Source organism: Boleophthalmus pectinirostris, unplaced genomic scaffold (genome assembly GCF_026225935.1).
Source record: "Boleophthalmus pectinirostris isolate CB_2022bp ecotype Guang Dong unplaced genomic scaffold, ASM2622593v1 HiC_scaffold_21, whole genome shotgun sequence".
Taxonomy (NCBI): domain Eukaryota; kingdom Metazoa; phylum Chordata; class Actinopteri; order Gobiiformes; family Gobiidae; genus Boleophthalmus; species Boleophthalmus pectinirostris.
In genome coordinates, this window is record NW_026571175.1 from 12,000,001 (window position 1) to 12,019,485 (window position 19,485).

The 19,485-nt window shown below is 36.2% G+C and overlaps 1 protein-coding gene across 1 annotated transcript in view; it reads left to right on the forward strand.

The window, feature by feature from the left end:
- Positions 1-3,548: 3,548 nt before the first annotated feature.
- Positions 3,549-19,485, forward strand: part of pkib (protein kinase (cAMP-dependent, catalytic) inhibitor beta) — a 37,425-nt gene continuing 21,488 nt past the window's right edge. The window contains exon 1 of the mRNA XM_020932627.2: positions 3,549-3,681. The gene's annotated coding sequence lies outside the window, so the exon portion shown is untranslated. The remainder of the gene's footprint in view (positions 3,682-19,485) is intronic.

The following is a 19,485-nucleotide window of genomic DNA, read 5'->3' on the forward strand; positions in this document are numbered from 1 at the left end:
AAATAAATACCTAAATGTGAATCTTGATATTTTGGGGTTATCACATATTTTTTAATTATCTCACCAACTTCCATTATAATCAATGAGAAATGCTAAAATAATGTAACTCAATGACATTATATAAGATCAAATGCATTCAGTATATCAATATGTACATATAGAACATATATATTCTATACTTTGTCTGCCGCAGATATGAAAAGATTGCAAACAGGTTCATTGAGTACATAATAACATAATGTATTCTGTGTTATTGAGCTGTTGGATGCTAGTGAAGGTCAGACAATGGGCCGAACACAGCAGCAGCAGACGACGTCCCATCTGTTTGTATGTGACCTTCATATAACAGGCTGTGTCACAAATGCAATGGGCTGCACAACGTGAGCGGTTTACAGCATGTTATAGGATGATCGTGCATACTAGGTTATAAAATGTATAGATAAAGTTATAACTTGTATTAAAAAAAACATTATAAGTGTCAAGTCTTTATTTCCGGAATGCAGGTCCAACTTGAAAAAAAACAGGGAAACGGACACAAGGCTCAACTCGGCTTGAAGTTTTTATTGAAATAATTTGATTCTTTTAGTTGTGTAGTAGTAGTAGTAGCAGTGGTATTTGTAGTTGTTGTAGCTGCAGCAGTAGCAGGTCGAAAACAGTAAACAAATGTGTAATGAAATTAAATTAACATTTTACAATTTCATCAGTTATATAATCCATTTTAATTTTAATTAATACACTTCAATTATAATATTTATCATTTATATATAATATTATATATATATATATTATTTATTGTATTTTATAATATCTAGTATACATTTCACACATGAACTTAAATAGCTATCATTTTAACCAATCATTTTACCAATAATTTTTTTGTCCTATAATTAACTTTCTATACGGTTTTAAATGAGTGCATGAAATGTAATATTTGAAGATAAATTTTGATACATAAATACATTGTTTTTTAATTGCTAAATAACATATATTTATATAATATTTAACTAGAGCTACTTAAACTTAGAATTTACATAATTTTCTTTAAATCAGATTTACTACTCTATAATAAACAAATTAGTTATTCAACTTAACTCTTTTGGCATTTTCAAACTTAAATTGAATTTATTTACAATTTCCGTGAAACTTAAAACTAATTTTAAAGGTAAATCTAATCACCAGTAGTGTCTCTGTGTTTCCCTTCACATTCCTTGGTTTGGTTTGATTTGTTTGCGCACACCTGGGCGTAATTAAATGATTACAGAGACACACCTGTTTACCTGGTTTTTTGGTCTTGCTGCCATCTACTGGCCAGACTAAAAATAATCTAATCAACTAATAAAAAGGGGAGGGGAGGAGGAAGAGGAGGGAGCAGAGGTGAGAGGAGACAGGGCTCAGGAGTGGAGGTGGAAACTTGGTGCAGGGGCTGGGCTTTTTAACTTGACAATAAGTTAAGTAAGACTGCAATAATTAATCACACCTGGTTGACTATTAAAGTAATTGTAAGCATTTAGAAATTATTATCTGGACTATACAGAAGCTAAAACATAAGCCAAAATATGTTTTATAACAAAATATGACAAACACAGCTGCACTGTTGAATTAAAATGCAGAAAAAGAACATTTTCAGATTTGTGTCAAAAATACATTTTATTTATAATATTTCAAGAAGCCAGTAGTCATATTTCAAAAAAAAAAAAAAAAAATCTCAATGTGCAACAAAAATACCTAATCCACTGACATATATACCTGAAAAAATAATTGCTGACTAGTTGAATACTTGTGAAGATATCATTTTAAAATGATAACACTGTCCATTCTTCAAATGAAAACAGTATATTTTAGCACAATTATGCCTATATTCTGTGAAATTATACCCAATAATATAAATTGATTGATACTGGATTATATTTTACAATGGGGGTTGTACATTTGTGTGTTCTGAGTTGGTTGAAGAAAGGGAGAGAGACCAGAGTTTTGGAGGTTCAGACCTTAAAATTAGGAAACCCCGGTTGAAGGTTTGTTACATGTTATAATTTTGTTTCTTTAATACAATTTAATTATTATAGGTCTACAATAAACAGAATATATTCAGACCCAGCCAAAAGTTTGAAGTTTGATGGTGGGCTTAATATTGGTTGCCAAAGTTAAAATCAACAAATTTGGTGCTTTTTAAATTGTCAAGCACTTGTTTTATGATCCAACAAGAACCCGTCTCATTGTCTTTGTTGGAATTTTTACATAAAATGTATTTTTATGTACATGTTAATGGGTGACTGATTATAACTAAAGGTTAATTTCCATCCATTATCTCAAAAGGATCAAGATAATATTGCACACTCTTTGCACAGTCCAAAGTATCCCCATTATTCCTCAGTCAATTTGGACACACATTCAACACATGTACATTTTATACCCACCCTGTTCATATTTTACTCCTACAAACAATAATGTCTCCATAGAAAATCTATTAAAATCACAATACACTATAAATGAGTGCATGTTTGAGTTTTAGTGTTACAGCTATTTTAAGGCAAGAAAAATAAAGTAAGCTAGGACACTTGTTCCTTCCTTTATCCTTAAGCATTAGCCCAGATAAAAGCTAGGACAGGATGATTCACACTGCCCATTGCACAGCTGTATGGGTCAATAAATAAAAGACGTGTACGGCGTTTAAGTTAGAGGTTAAAACATATATAGACACCCCTTACTAGAACACAATGGTATAAACCTGAAAATAACACAAACAGCGCTTAAAGAAACTTATGGCAAGTTGACGTAGGTGTTGCAAGAAACTGACTCATAGTGACTTCAAAATAAATTAATTGAAGCTAATGAACAGACTTCAACAAGGCTAAACAATTACTTTAGACAATCTGAGGTCATATAATCAAATGGTGAAAATGGGGTTTGCTTTACCATCTTTGGAAATTTGTCCTCTGCGTCTGAGCAGTGCAGTGTCTGCGTGTATGATTGTGTATGTGAATGGTTGAGTGCTTCCTTGTTGTTAAGTGCTTTGAGCACCTTGAAGGTGGAAAAGCGCTGTGTAAAATGTGACAAATATTGCTGGAACAATAGGTACACAGTGAAAAAGAAATTGAATAATCATATTTGTTCATAAAATTCTTAGTCTGATCATGAATGTGAATAAGCTACATTCATTTTTAATAGTTATGGTCTACCCAGAGACTATATAAAGTCAGATGTGGGTTTACCACAGGCTTACTGAAATAATCTAGAGCAGGAGCACTTAGCTTAATGTTACAAAAAAAAATGCTAAATGATCAATCATGTGTATTCATTCTAATGTATTTGTGGCTATAAAACACCTATAACTGCTAATTATCAAGAATTCGTTTTTATTTTGAAGTGCATCCTCCCTTCTTCCGGTCCCCTGGCTGCTCGGTGCGCTCTTGCCGCTCTCCCCTGCCTGTCTGCCGCTTCGGGGGAATGAGCGCGCTGCTGCAGCTTATTGGAGCCTAGTGCCATTGACAGTTCGCTCTATCCAGCCACAACTGCCTCTCCTGCCGCTTCTGCCGCCGCTGGAATGACGCCGTTTTCCACTACCGTACCGTGCACTTTATCCTCTCTTTCTTGGACGGAAAATGGTGGCTGGCGGTTGAACTAGTTGCCCACTTTTATCCGGACTGCGTTTTTGATTTGTTCCACTGCGAAGCGCGCTTGGTGAGTGCCTGTTACTATTTCGCCTTGTCACCTGTTTTGATCCACAGGTAGGATAGGTTTTTTCGCTTCATTTGGACAGGCTTTTCTATGTAACTTTCACCATAAAATGCATTCTGCACGTGGAATAATCGAATGTTGCAGCCATTACGCGCGCTTCTATGAACTTAAATATAGCAATGCTAGCATGGATTTTTAGTGCAGGTGTTAGCATTATGGATCGTAAAATGACCTAATTACACATAAAACTTGTTGAACCCTTTCCATTTTTATTTTCAAACGTTTGTACCCTTGTTAGCCGATAGTGATCAAATCCACACGGGCTTAATGCGCATCAGATGTTCCCATTGAAATGCCACAGGCTTCCAGCTGAGCACATAGATTACCTGCTTTGTCTCCAGAGATGTTACCGTGACCCTCTCATAAGTCTGCTATAATCCGCTAAACATCTGTCCGGACTGTTTAAATGCTTTGGAACTGGTCGGGAAATGAGTATGGTAACAAAAATCGGAAATTCTGCAGACTTGTTGGTTGTACAGTAGACTATTCCACTTGATGCTGCTGATTGATGCTGGAATGTGAATATATTTAAACGTGCATTATCTAACTTTTCTGGTAGCTAGAGGATTCAGCAAAAGCAATGTTTTGCCTGGATTGTTCCACGGTATGGCATTATTGCGACAAGCAACCAGGCTAAGTTACAGGACAAATCTGTGGAGAGGCAAAGCCAATCACATGGTTTTCAAGTTATTTCTGAGCAATAATACTAGAGATCAAACAATATTTTGAAACCGATTGTTTAGAATCCACAGAAACTGATGGTGGATCAGCTCTGTGGACATTTTTGGGCCAGTAATTGCAAGATTAATGCCTACTGTGGAACATTCCTGGCAAAGCAAAAATAGCTCCATGGAAAGGGGAAGACTCAACAACAAAAAACATAGTGCATCTTTAAATAAATGTATCAAGAGTAAAGAAATACATTGTTGCGTAGAGCCTTCCTTATAAGTCAAATGGTATACGTGGATCTCTTGGTCTTTCCTTTAAGGGTTGGTTTATAAAAAGAAAGTATGCTATTGTATTAACTCACCTTTAGCCGAAACTGCTTTTGAAGTGGCACTTGTTGCAAAGCTTTGAGTAATACTTATGATCAAATGTATTATTCACAACAGGCTTCTTATATCTAGAATGGTCATCCTCCTCTGCACTGTAGGTCAATTGGTCAATAGGTTTGTTGTCTGTGAAATGTTCCCTGGGAGGTGATCAATAGTCACTTTATAACACTAAGAGTAATTGGGTCTGTCTGTCTAGCTAAAAAAGTACATTTTGTATCCTTTTCACTTCAGCATAATTTATTCTAGTGTGAATTTGTAAATTCAATTATATTAAATGTAGACTCGTGTATGACCCGTTGAGAACATTTTAAACAGGCTACACTTCAGATATAATTTGTAACAGAAATAGACTGTCCTCATTCATATACTTTACTGAAATTTCTTTATGTGGGCAAACCTATGTGGCGTTAATCAAAAATAGCCTAGAGCCTATGGATGAACAATATCAAATTTTTATTGTAGTTACATTTACTTTTTTGTAGTTTCAAGATTCAGTTCATGATGCACAATGTACTTAGTATTTGAGAGTATGAATTGCTAACTAATAACCCCATGCATTTCTGAAAATTTTTGTATAGGCCTAAACCAAAGGTTTAGCAGCATTTACCTCACTGAGACAGGATATTTTGTTGTTACATTACCTAATAGGATTGTCAGAAGTATCAATACCCAGATACTAATCAATACGGCAAAATATACAAATTTGAACAAGTATCTATACTGACTAGAAAAACAAAAACAAAAAAAATCATTTTCAAATCCTTAGTATCAAAATGAGTGTGAAATTTTGGTATGGTAACAACACTACTGTCACATATCTACAGCATTGGCAAGATCTTGCAGCTACATTTAACTTATTAACTTGATGGTTTTCCATATCAAAACCCGACCTTACATGTAATCGACATCTTAACCTCCTAGAGCCTGAAAACTCCACTTCTTATTAAAAATCATGATCTCTTTTGATGGAATCTAGTATTCACACACAATGGATTCAGAGGATTTTACACACCTCTTTGAAAACCCTCCCCCACAATGCATCTCACCTCCTATGTACTGCCAGGTCAGTGCCATCATGTGCTCTGTAATCCTGTCTTTTAGAGCTTTTCTTTGGTGGAACAGCAGTTGAGAGTAGGGCTGCACAATTTGCAAATATTTATATATATATTTATATTTATATTTAATTGTGATTTTTCTGACAAGCATTGTGATCAGATTTGTAATGTTTAAAGTTCACATTTGAAATGTCTCCAGGAGAACTGACAGAAATACATAAATATGAACAGACAAATGTAATGCCAGAATCATGATTTTTAGAACATGGGGGTACAGATTTAAACAACAATGTTAGGCGTTTCTTATGCAGAATAAGCCAAGATATATTTTCTTATTTGTTGGGGAAATTATGGTACTTAAAAAATTACAGCCTTTACACATTGAAATTTTGATTTCAATTTGATTGGAATTAATGTCGGAGCCCTAGCGGAAAGTTAAATCAGCCAGCTGTAAGCCTAGATTCTGGCTCTGCTTGCTATATAGATAGAAGTAGGATCATGTATATTTAATGCCAAGGTGGAATAGAGGAGACTGCTGGGTCATTGTTTTTGGGAGTTACTGTCTCAAAAATTAAAAGGCTTGTATTACATTACATTATTCAATTAAGTTAGTAAAGTAAGTTTTGTGTGTGTTGAATACATAAAAATGCTACACGTAATTGACACAATTAAACAGTGTTATGCACGTCATGACATGTGTTGATGACAGAGATGTATTTAATATTACAAGACATTCCGGTGTCTGCTGAGATATGGACTGTGGATGCAAACAAGCAGTGACATACTTCCATCTGAAACAAAACCATTATAGCTGGTGTACTGTTAGATGAGAGCTGCCTCATGTGGTCATACTGCTCTGTAGAAAAAGCCTGCTTTAACAGTATGTGTCATATTCTCTTGACACTGGCGGTGACCCATGCTGACACGACCCATATTGGACTATTGTAACCACACTCACTGAATGTCCTTGCACGTGTGTGGGCAAAAAGACATATTTCATTGTTTGCAGTGATTCTTCTAGTGATCTCTAACAGTGTAAAGTGGTTAAAACGCTTGTCCCAAACTCAAAAGGCTGCTGAACCAAACCTTGTATGTCCTACTTAAGCAAGACCATTTGACACATATCCGCTTTATCTGCATGAAAGTGTGTGTTAGTGTGAGTGTTGGTGATGGTCAGAGGGGCCAGTGATGGAGTTTGGCAGTCTTGCTTCTGTCAGTTTACTCCAGGGCAGTTGTGGCAGTAGTAGCTTAGTAATAGTGTTTGAAGTGAATTCATTATGTATGAGATTGTGAAGCAACTTTGAGCATTTGAAAAAGCACTATATAAGACGAATGCGTTTGTATTAGTTAGGGGTGGGACAAAATGCAATTTTCACAAAACGAGATACGAGATTGGGTCCATGAGACTGAGACTAAATGAAATTCGAACAAATAAATTGTGCAATGCAGTTTCCAGTTTTGGCCTCACAATTTTTTATTTGATATTGGTCTTTGAAACTATATGAAATATAACTCGCCAGCCCTTGTAATCCATGTAAACACAGAAAAAAAAAATTCACAAGATAATTTTCCTCGTGTGTGCACAATCTTGTGGCAATTTTGTCTCACAAAATCTTGTGCCATCACTGTTATTACTAGTGGCAATTTCACATTTAGCAGTTCAATTCCATTTACCAAATATACTACCTTTGTGTATTTAATTCAGCCTTTATTTATCTAGGTAGGTTGTTTGAAAAGCAATTCTCCTTTACAACGACAGCCTGGTCAAGAGGCCGCAGCACAAGGAGTACACAAAGAGCAGAACAATGAACACAATCCATAATAAAAGAATATAAAAGAGACATTTAAAAACAGGTGCACTCATCAGAAGCTACATCTCTTAAAGGGGCCATATTACATATTATTCTTTTTTAATGTTATAGTGTTTTTCCTTATTAGAAACATACCTGAAGTTGTGTTCTGTTTCATTCATACAAGTTTAACATGCCAACCCAACATATTTAGACTGAGTTCTCAAACAGAAAACACTCGGTTCCACCTTGTGATGTCATGTGGTAATACAGGAAGTGCTCTACTGTGTTTTTAAACTCCATACACCTTCACTAGAATCATTTAGGTAATTTTATCCCTGAAATTGCCAATATCTACTGAACCAAAGGTAAAAAGTTAACTTGAAAACTACAACTGTGACATGACCATGCGGAACAGAGCATTTTGAACATTAGAGAGCTTTGGATATATAGACAGATTAATAAGAAAGATTGAAACAAAACACAACTCCGGGTAAATTTTTGATGATGTAACAACTTTACAACATGGCTTAAAGCTCACAAGAGTCAATTTTATGTAATATATTACTTTGAAATAGAATAAAAAATATATAAATCCAAGTTCAGTATCCAGAAAAAACCTAGCACATTATAAGACAAATAAACGCTGTCACCCATATGGTCTTCAGTAACTGTCTCAAAGGCTGAAGCTCCAACACTACATTTACTCCACATGACACTGCGACATCTTGAAACTATTTGGGACCATTCTCACTTGTAAATGCCCTCACTTCCATTCATCATTATACAAGAACTTCCATGAAAGTCAAACAATATTACACGCCCTTTTCATCTGGCCTTCTGCTTCATTTCCAGGTTGGACGTCTTTAATCCTGCTGCGATAAGGATTTTAATTAAAAGAGTAACCCCTATGCTCCTAGCGCCCAAGCCATTACATGCACATAAGCTAATTTGCAAAGGCTAAAAGTATGTGTAATTATTTGATGGTGCATGGGCTAGAAGCAGCTAGGGGACGATTAATTCTGCATGAGAGATTGTTAATATTTTGATGCTAGCTGGAGCACCCATTACATTTGATAGGCAGGGTTGAATCAGTTTTTCGCAGAAAGCAGGCATTATGTCAGTACAGCACAATTGATGATAGACAGATGATGGCATGGTCGCACACGCTTCCCACTTTCCAGAAAAAGCCAGAGAACTGGGGTTGTTCAGTTCAAAATCTCGTATTCAGTATGCAGATATGATGCAGTATTGAAGACTTTTAACATGCCATATTTTGGAGTAATCATTAAAGTAACCATAATATTATTCTTATATTATTTTGTAGTAGATATTTTTAGCAACCAGCAAGCTGACCTGAAGAGCTACTCCAATTTAGAGATCCATCAGTATGAGTTTTTCATGGCCAATGTTGATACTGTTTGTTTAGAATACAGAGCAACAATGGGGGCCAGTATGCATTGCCGATTTAGATAATTTTTCCCCAATTATGTAATTTAAATTCACTCCATACTCCCCGCAAGACCTTTTTGATTATAAATGTGTAAGAGAGCTGTGTAGTGTATCTCTTCATATTAAAGTGTTAATGGAAAGCTGTATTTTTTTAGGCAGTAGATTGACCAAAACTAAATATTGGCCTATGCTGGAGATTTAAGGCCGATAGATGATAGACTAAAAATTTTGGCCTATCAACCAACTAGTATATCGGTCTATCTCGACTCCGATTACTCCACAATGACATCTCATATGTTTTTTATACAGAGGGTATCAGAACATGCCGGAACATGACCAAACATGATCGTACAATATGATTTTTTTATTTATTTTTTTTCTGTGACGCATGTGAAAGGTGGAGGAGCACATTGGTCACATTATTTACAAACAAAATCACAATTCTCTCACCTCTGTTTAGTGTCAATTTAGTGCTTAGTGTCTGCTCATTGATTCTACAGAAATCTGCAATGTTTTTTTCTAGCCAGGCTGGTGCCACCTAGTGTCTCTGCTCAATTTCATTTCTCTCCAGTGACTAGGTCAGGAATCGGAATACACTAGAAGGTGCACAAAACCTCCCGTGCGAGTTGGGGCACCAGCCAATCAGCAAAGAGCCATACATTCTGTGTTGGCGAGATCGAGTATTTAAAACCGGAACAAAGAGAATGTTTGGTGAATTTTATCAAGGGGAAAGACGTTAGTGTCCTTCTTCCTACAGGATTTGGGAAAAGCTTAATATACCAGTTAGTCCCATTAGCAGCGCATTACATACGTCACGAGCAAATAGCAGCGATTGGTTAAATGAAAAAAAGTACCCGCCTACCATCGAGCGAACAAAATCTAACGCTGAGGTCAGACGGTTTCTACAAAGTGAAACTGGTTGATGAATCAGACTAATGTTTTTCAGTCCCATGTGAGATTTCTCTTTCCTTTCCTTTCCCCTTTTTTTTTTTATACAAACCATGTATGTCCCTGACTGACTTGTCCACCTTTCAATCACGCCCATCTGAGATACAATGGGTGACCTGGTGATAAGAGCAGGTATAGGGCTGCAAAATAGAAAATGATTATCTTTTTTTTTATAGTGCTTGTAATTTAGACTGCAAACATGTTCTGAAAATGCATGGGATTCTTGCATTAATTAATCATTTTATCTTTATAACTATTTAATGTGGGAAAAGCATAAAAAAAAAATTTAATATCACAATTTTGCATGACTCTTTAAAGACACCCAGACTATCATTAGAGTCAGTGAACAGGTTAATGCTTTATACCTTTTAAATCCGGTTTTAATCTGCACTCGCTTCCAAAACACTGATCGTCTTATCTTAATCCCCAATCGAAAAGTTTCCTTCATTAAAGAGCCAAGACAGCAGATAAAGCCTATTTCCCACTGATATCAAGCCAATTGAGGCTATTTAAGGTGATGGAGTTTTCAGTGGGTTGGATCTCTCCGGTAGTCCGCTCCTAGCCAACGTAATACCGCTGCCAATTTTAGTGTTTAGCATTAGCCTACCTCAATTAACTTGCTTGTTTTCTTTAGATTTACCCTGACTGATTTGGTTTACCTAGAAGTTGTTAGAAAGCGCTAGAAAGTTTTATTTAGAACCGCCCTTAACATAGCATTGTTAGTACTGTGGTAAGTTGAAGGGAAGGTTGTATTTAACAACATTGTACTCCACATGAAGCGCAAGTACAGATTACATTAGCTATTTGATTTTTTTGTTTGTTTGTTTATGTATTTAGCATATAATTGTATTTCCGGAAATAATCCAAAGTGGTCCATGGTGGTTTTATACTTGTTCTGATACAACTCAAGATCATTTTAAAGTTCAGGTAAGGTTCATTATTGTCCTGTGAATGTGATTTTTTAATATTGATACTTGCTCAAATGAATACTTAATTTTAATACTGGTTTAGTAGTGATTAGTATCCAATTTTTGATATTTGACAACCCTAGTGGAACAACCACCAACAGAGAATTTGGTGCTTGGAATCAAAATGTATGAACTTCCACACTAAAACTAAGGCTAATTAACTAAATGGATTCGTACCAAATAGGCATAATGTTCAAATAAACATCTTGGCTCCTTTCTTTTTCTTTGGAACATACTGTGAGTTGTGAGCCATATTTTCTTTGTTGCAGTTGACGGCAGATTGGAGGAAATAGGTCTATTAATTGTTGCCATGGTTTTCCGACTTAGACAGAGAGTTTGTTTTGTCCTTGAGCAAAAAAGGTTTCAACTCTGTGCTCTGTGTAAACTAGTCTTGTCCAGTCTAGTGCTACTCACTCAGGATGCAGTCAATGTGATTATTGTGATTTCAATGCACAAGTTACAGAAATGTTGTAATCAAAAGTACAGTTAAGACTATGCTACAGTTATGTGCGTCTGGGTTCACGTCACTGAAACTGCACTAACTTTTTCATCTTGGATTTATGAATGTATCTCCACAAATCTGAGGTAAATTTACTTCAAATAAAAAGTGGGAACTGCAAACACTGCAATATGTTTAGTAAATTCAAGTGCATTTTCTGATCGAAAGTAGATAGTAGTAGTAGGATTGTAAGTAGTGTATTGTAGGTTACTGGATGTTTTTGGGTCACTGATTTACAAGCAGTGTTAGTGTGGTTAGAAAATTTACTATGTTTGACCTGCATGCTAATCACAATAGATTTTTTTAAAGATTTACTATTATCAGTGCCAATCCAGGATTCTAGGTAGTTCCAAATATGAAAACAAAATCAATAAAAAAAAAAAAAGCCTTAAAAACTATCACTTAAGGAGGCCACAAATCAAGATGCAGCCATAGATGTGCCACCTATTACCATTTTATGCATAACTCATTACAACAAAAGAAAATTTGAGTGTTAAAATGGTTTTACATTTGTATGGTCATTGTTTGTATAAATGTCAGCATCACGAACTATAGAGACAGACAAGCTTAATGTCATACTGTGGAACATTCATAATGACAACTGTATGACAATGTAATGACAAGAGTTTTCACAATAACTAAGACACTAATAAATAACCTCTCAAAAATAAATGTAAGATCTAATATGGGAAATATAGGATCTGAATTCCTAAATTACTGTTTGATATTTAAACAGTTTATGCTTATACTTTAGAGTTTACATTTACAAGATCTGATATGGCCGATAAGTCCCATGGGCAGTAGCCTAGGAGACTTGTTTGTTCAATTTGTTGTGTTTCATTCATGGTATTTGCAGCAGTCAGTATCAGAAAAACAAGGCCATTACTAAAGTTGAAAAACAAAAGACTATCTTTATCTTTAATTCAATCCAGATTAAATCAAAAAATCTGCAGCAAGAAGATAGATATGGACCAAATGTATTATAGGAAATTACAAGAGCAAAACAATGTCATTTTATATAGAGTCATTGATTTATTTCTTTATTTCTCCACATTGTTATTATTAAATATTTGGCTTTCATTTTGTGACCTTGCTACTTGGAGGATAAAACGTAACATTTCTGAAAGTAAAAGCTAGTCATTCATCCATTATTCGCGTGTATTGATCAGTGACCTATACAAGTTTTTCAGATCTGTCGCCTCTATAAAATCACATTGACCTTTAGTGTGACCTATAGCTGCTGCTATTTGGCTACTTTTATCTCTCTGCTGTTAATGACCACTTGTCCAGTCCTCACTGGTTGTGGAGGACTAGACAGATATTTCAGACAGAGATGAGAGGGTGTCAGATGGTAATGGTTACACAAAGAGAGCTGTTTTTAACTTTGATATGTTCTTCACCTTTTAAAATATATTTTCCAAAAAGCATAAATGGCTCTCTGCCATTGGTTCTTGGCTAGATAGAGATCTTATATTTTGGAATTTGGTCAAAATTGGGGTCATCTTCAATACAAATATAGAAAGATATAACCTTGTCATAACTTCGTATTAATAATCCTAGAAACATAAAAAGAAACTCAAATCTGGACTCTTCAAGGTTATTGCTTTTGTGCCTTTGAGGAAGACACTTCATTCATGCACCTGCCTGAATGATTGTGTTATGATTGTGTGATTGATGGTTAAAGGTAGGGTTGCTCGGTTTTGGGGGAAAAAAAAAGTTTAATTGTAAATTTTGGGACAAGTCTTTGTGATCGTGATTAGATTTGCAATATGTTTAAAAAGTAGGTTTCTGTTCACACAAGAGAGAAGACTGAAACTGAACTGATACAAGAATGTCATAAATTTTAGAACATGTATAGAGGTTTTCACTAGAGGTACACCAAGACATTTCTATAAAAAGACATTTTGTCCTTTTCAGAGGACATTTTTGAGCCAACTCAAATTGTGATTTTAATGGCAGTTACTGGCAGCCACACTTCCTTAAGTCTGCCCCAGGGACAGCTGTGACTCAAGATGAAGCTCACAATTCCTGGATGTGAATGAAAATAATAAGATGGTGTCTCAACAAACACTGCCAAAAAGTCCATAAAATGTTTAAAACCATGTGCTATGATTTGATCCAGTAATTATGCTGTGGGAGAGTTTGAATTTGAGATGGTTAAAACTTGTCACTTTTACAGTGGAGATTTTGACATTATTTTTGCTTTTCTTGAATGCTCTTCAGTAGAACACAGAATGAAATAGTTTACATTTATTCAATTGCAGGTACAAATACAAATACCTTGAAAAAGATGCAATACTTCAGTGAGCATGGTTTGCCTTACACGGATCTGACCTGTAACTAGGCATGGTGATTTCAACTGTTGGTCTCTGTGGAGATAGATACATTTAATGTCATACTGTGGAACATTGTCATTGCTTTGTGTTTCCCCATAGTTATTTTTAACGCCAACTATAATGACACATTTTCACAAGTAACTAAGATCTAAATAACCTGAAGTATAATATGAGACATATGTGATCTAAATTCATCCATTATTGTTTCCCTTTATCCTGCTATACAAGACAAATAAACCTACATCATTGAATCGTGCATCCAAAAGGTGAACACTCAGTTCCACTTTTCCACTTGTGTCCTCCATGCCTTCATGGAAAGCCCCTTGCGTTATGGAACCCCACTGTTATTTGTCACTGTCATCCATGCCAGAATCTCCAACTGATTAGACCAGGCGCTTGCCCGAGTTCAGTGTTTTTTTTCTGTTAAGACAAAAGCTGTGTTGTCATTTCCAATTCTCGCTACAAAACCGTGACCTTTTCCACAAGTCCTACCCACACAATAGAATCAGATGCCTCGCGCTCTACCGCCTCTCTAATTACAGTGGAATCTGACATGCGATTAACGAGCTTTGTCAAACTTAGAACTATGTTGGGAGTTTGTAGTTGGCAATCAGGAAATGAAAAGAATGAGTAAGTATTAGAGTGGTTTCAACTTTTAAGTGCACCATGATGATTAGATTAACATTTCAAATAGATTGAGGGGGAGGAGGGGTTGGGTCTGGACATATGAGGAACAGTGTGATTGGTCTAACAGGTATCCTCTTTTCAAACTCCGCCCCTGCAGCCACACATTTGTAATCAGAGTGGCTGTAATCAGGGCAATCTTAGGTGATGTCACCACTTTCTGGAAACTGCTGAGGTTACTGAAAGCAGCATAAACTTAGAAAAGGTGTTTTTGACCCAAACACTGAAAATTTACAAAGTTTGCATTCAAGTTGCTAAAAATTTGCAGTAACTAGAAACAGCAGAAAATGCTATTAAAACACAGCATACACAGTTTAAACATATAAAACACCACGGAAACAAGATTGCCTGGCAAGTCAGAATGATTTCTCTGTGTATTTTTCATACTTGGGAATATCAGTCTGGTAACCACTCAGTATATCATGCAATCAGTTTATTTATTTGATGTTTTTCGGTCCCTTGTGATTTTTTCAAGCTGACATATTTGTTTTGATACTGATGAACCATGCATGTTCCCGACTGGCTAATTCACCTGCCAATCACATCCATTTGAACTCAGGAATACAACAAGTGACCTAACTCATATCTCCAAGAATTGGAGTGGTGTGTTTTCTGGATCCCAAGCAGTAGATAAGATATTTTGATCAACTGACATATCTCTTAAATAATGACTCTCTTGTGTTTTTGTAATTTCGACCTTTCTGATTTTGATTTTGGTTTTGATTATTTGCTTAACCCGATTTCTGTAATTCTTCTACACAAGTAAATATTGTTAGTTTTGGCTTATGGTGGACTGATTCAGAGAAGTTGGCATAATAATGGAAGAATGAATGAATAAGACATGGTTTAGTGGTGTTCATTAAGATAAAAGCACTTTTGTATTGTTCAAAGTTACACAATATCAGTTTGGTTTATCTAAGTACAAAAATGTATCTACGCTGTATATTCTGCAGTGAAAAGGAAAGAGGAATTGTTGGACAATATTGGTCTTATTGCAATTGAGCTTAGAATTTATGATTTCAGTTCTGGACCTCAGACTGCTAATTAACACAAAAGTGTGATTCCTAAAAATATGCAGATTCAAGATTATTTTTGAACACATGACTCCCACACTATGGTGAAAAGTGGGCTAGCTCCCTTAGTGCTATAATACATGGCACTCAAGAAAACGGAGAACTACATTTTTGTTTTTGTTGGGACTGCACCAGTACCAATACAGTATTGGGAACCAGGTATTTACTCATGCCTGACAAATTACAGTATCAGTACAGCATACATAGCTATAAAAGCCAAGTACATAAACTCTTTAATTTATTGTGATTGTAAACCCAGTGACTGCAGGTATAATGTGTCCATTTATGGAAAATTGTAGGAACCCACATATACAGTAAAGACAACATATGTTTACTAAGATATTATAGTTCAGATAATATTTTAAGGTGTACTAAGCAATTAATCTGGCAGACAGTCTGCCGCCTGTCTCCATGGATATGCTTGGCTTGGCATGTTCCATAGTATGACATTTATTGATGTGCAATACTCAAAAATATACAGAAAAAACATACATTTTCAGGGTTGCACCTCCATGTCTGAGCTGTAAGTTGGCCTGGTGGTGTCAGCCAGTTTTCTCCATAGTTTACTTCTATGTTGTAGTAGAACATTCCATGGGCAAAACAATAACATCACTGAGACAAGCTGGTGGCAGAACCCAGAAAAGGTACACAGTGCATCTTTACTCAGCCTTACTATTCATGGACTATTCAGACAAAATTCCTGATTTTAAGAACTTTGTGAGGATCCATAGTGGACCTTTCCCCATTCAAAAGATGTAATATTTTTGAATTGTGTAATTTCATGACCATGGAGGTTGGTTGTAATTGAAACCCATGACTAGGTCATGTAATAGAAATAAAATAGCTCTCAAAATTCAGGAAATTCAAATTATGCCATATATTAAAAATACTTCAGCTACCCGAAATACTTCACAGTTGGTGTGCAAGAAATCCCACATTTTCTTGTGGTGTCGATGAAATCCTCTTTATCCTCATGGTGCCTAATAACTACGGCGACGCAGGGGGCTGACACTAGTGTAGTCTGGCAGAGTGTCTATGTGAAAACGCGAAGGCCCTACGGCGAGCTGGCCCTGGTGCACGTGCCCACTCCCATGATGCATCAGTGTTGACATGACAGTCTAGTTTTGTCGCCACCCACGGTCTTCACGGCTCCCTAAAAACACCAGTGAAGCAGTGAAATATTGATGCGAGAGGCAGTGCACTTGTCCGCCCCTCGACCCGCTGGGAATATGTAGGGCAAATGTGTGGGATTTATGTATATAGGACGCACTGGGGTTCATCTTAAGTGCTACAGCCTATAGGGGATTAGACTAAAACATGAAGTTGGCAGAATATCAGGGACTTCATATGGCATTTGAATAACAATGTCATCATTTATGCATTCATGAGATATAAGCAGGAAACCATGACCGGAACTGCCTTGTGGATGTCACAAAACAATGCAATCCATACAGCAGTTTCATATTAGAGCATTATGCCATGACTGTAAATAATGGAGTGATTTAACATGCAGTGGTAGGGACGACCCACCAGCCCAAAAGTTTGGATTATCGCTTGGAATCATTGTGTCCAGTGATGGGTGCTGATCGGAGGGATTGATGGCACAGATTGGCAGTCTCACTTCTGCCCCAGGGCATCTGCAACTACAGATAGCTTACCACCAAAAATAACTACAGTGTAAAGACATTGAAGGTCATGACAAGTACAAGGCATCATCATCCATATCTTTGTTTGCTGTCAATGATGAAACGCATGTATGTTTTATTGAATTGTCCTTTATAGCTTTGCAAAGACAAGATAACAAAAGACATCAGAAGGTCTCAATGATTTAATATTATATATTTTTTTATATAATATATTATTTACATTGCAAAGAAAATACTGCAAATGTATATATTTTGAAATATATTGTATACGTGCAAACATGCATTCTTACTCTGAGCATGGTCGCCTCACCAGATCTGACCTGTAACTTGGCCTGGTGGTATACAAAATACATGTGTCATGAATTTCGGACTTCCAGTCATCGCGCAATGCATACTCGGAAGGCTCCTCTGAAAAAGTGAGGATTAAGCTGCCATGTTTGATTTTGCAGTGGGATATGTTTATTGTCAAAGGCAATCTTTTCAAGTCTTTTGAACCATGTCGCTTTTGTTTCTGGTTTTGATATTGTCATATTTTAGTTATGTGAATCGAACATCATAATTGTGTGGTTGTTGGATCCTAACAGCGGAAAACTGTCTTCAGAAGTTTGCGACCTCCATAACTGCAAAAGAGAATCAGATCAGTGTGACTGCATATCTCTGTTCAGACTGTTTCTCTTCCCAACAGATTTGAAAAATATTGAAAGACGAAGGCTATAGGCAGTATTTATATACAGGAAGTACGAAAAAGGTAACCTTTGGCTGCCATGACTAAAATATGACAATATCAGAACCAGAAACAAAAGTGATATGGTTCAAAAGACTTGAAAAGATTGGCTTTGTCAATAGACGCATCCCACTGGGAAATCAAGCATGGTGGTTTGATGCTCACTTTTTTGGAGGATCCTTCCGAGTATGCATTGCCCGATGACCGGAAGTCTGAAATTCGGGATGCTTGTATTGAAGACAAAGTGAAAATGGAGACAAGGAAGTGATGGATGCTCCACTTGAAAAGCTACATAGTGCACCTTTAGGTATTGTTAATTACCTGTTTGACAACAATAGCTTCTGCAAACTATGCACTAAAATGACTAAAAGCTTAACAAACTGTATCTGCATCACTATTTTAATGTTTTAAGCAACCCATTATATAAATAGTCCAGCAGGGAAGTGTTTTGCTAAATATGAGACAGATCAAGTGGTTCTTGATGGTCCAGGGTCAACAACAGCAATCTCACGTCAGCCTTTTACAGCAATTAGCACATTTCATGGAGCTATAGTGTGGCATTCTTAATTACGGCAAGCACACAAGGATGAAATTAAATGTGTTTTCAAAGTGTCTGAATGTAATGAGTTTAAATGCATGCACAACAATAGTAGGTCAAGCATCAGGTACCTTCCCAGATACACTGTGTAACGAATACAATTATACATGGGTAACTTCTCTGGGTGCAGGGAGTTCAACACCAGCCACACCTACACAGACCTCACCCATAACTTGACCTAGTGGTGTCACTTGCTTGTCTCCATGGAGATTTGGGCTGGGTTATTCATACATAACTTGAATCAAGATCCAGATTCACTAATTTCTAAATGTCAAGTGTGTGTCTGGTTAATGGAGAGGTCTTCAGGAAATGTGAATGTTTTGAGTCACATGGCAAATATTATGTGTATGTTCAGAAATTGTATATTTAGATCAATTTCTATTTGTTTTTAAGAAAATACAAAATAAAATCCTGGGCTGCAGTCAGGAAAAGACTTTTGATCGATTATAGTTTTCTAAAAGGTGAGTGTGGCCATAGCTCTCAAAATTATTACATATCTTTGTAACTGACCCAAACTCCACTCACAAGACTATAATATCTGCCAGATCTTCAGCTAACTTGCTCCCTCACTAAACTTGATTAATCAACTAAAGCCCTACAGCCCTAATCAAATCTAACTGAAAACCATGATCAGTCAACATGAATCATTTCCCTGCCAGTTCTAATGGAGATAGATACAGTTATTGCAAGCTCTACTGAACATTCAACACAACATCTCCATGGAGACAAGCAGGTGATGCACCCCTTACCAGGAAAGTTACATAGTGCACCTTTCGTCAAGACTCTTATCAGGATAAAAACACCTATAGCTAATGAATCATCTAGCCTACTTCGCTGTACTATTCTAGGATCTACTTTTGAACCTCCATTATCACCTTGGCAAACATTGTCCTCAGTAAGCATCTCTTTGCTTCTGATT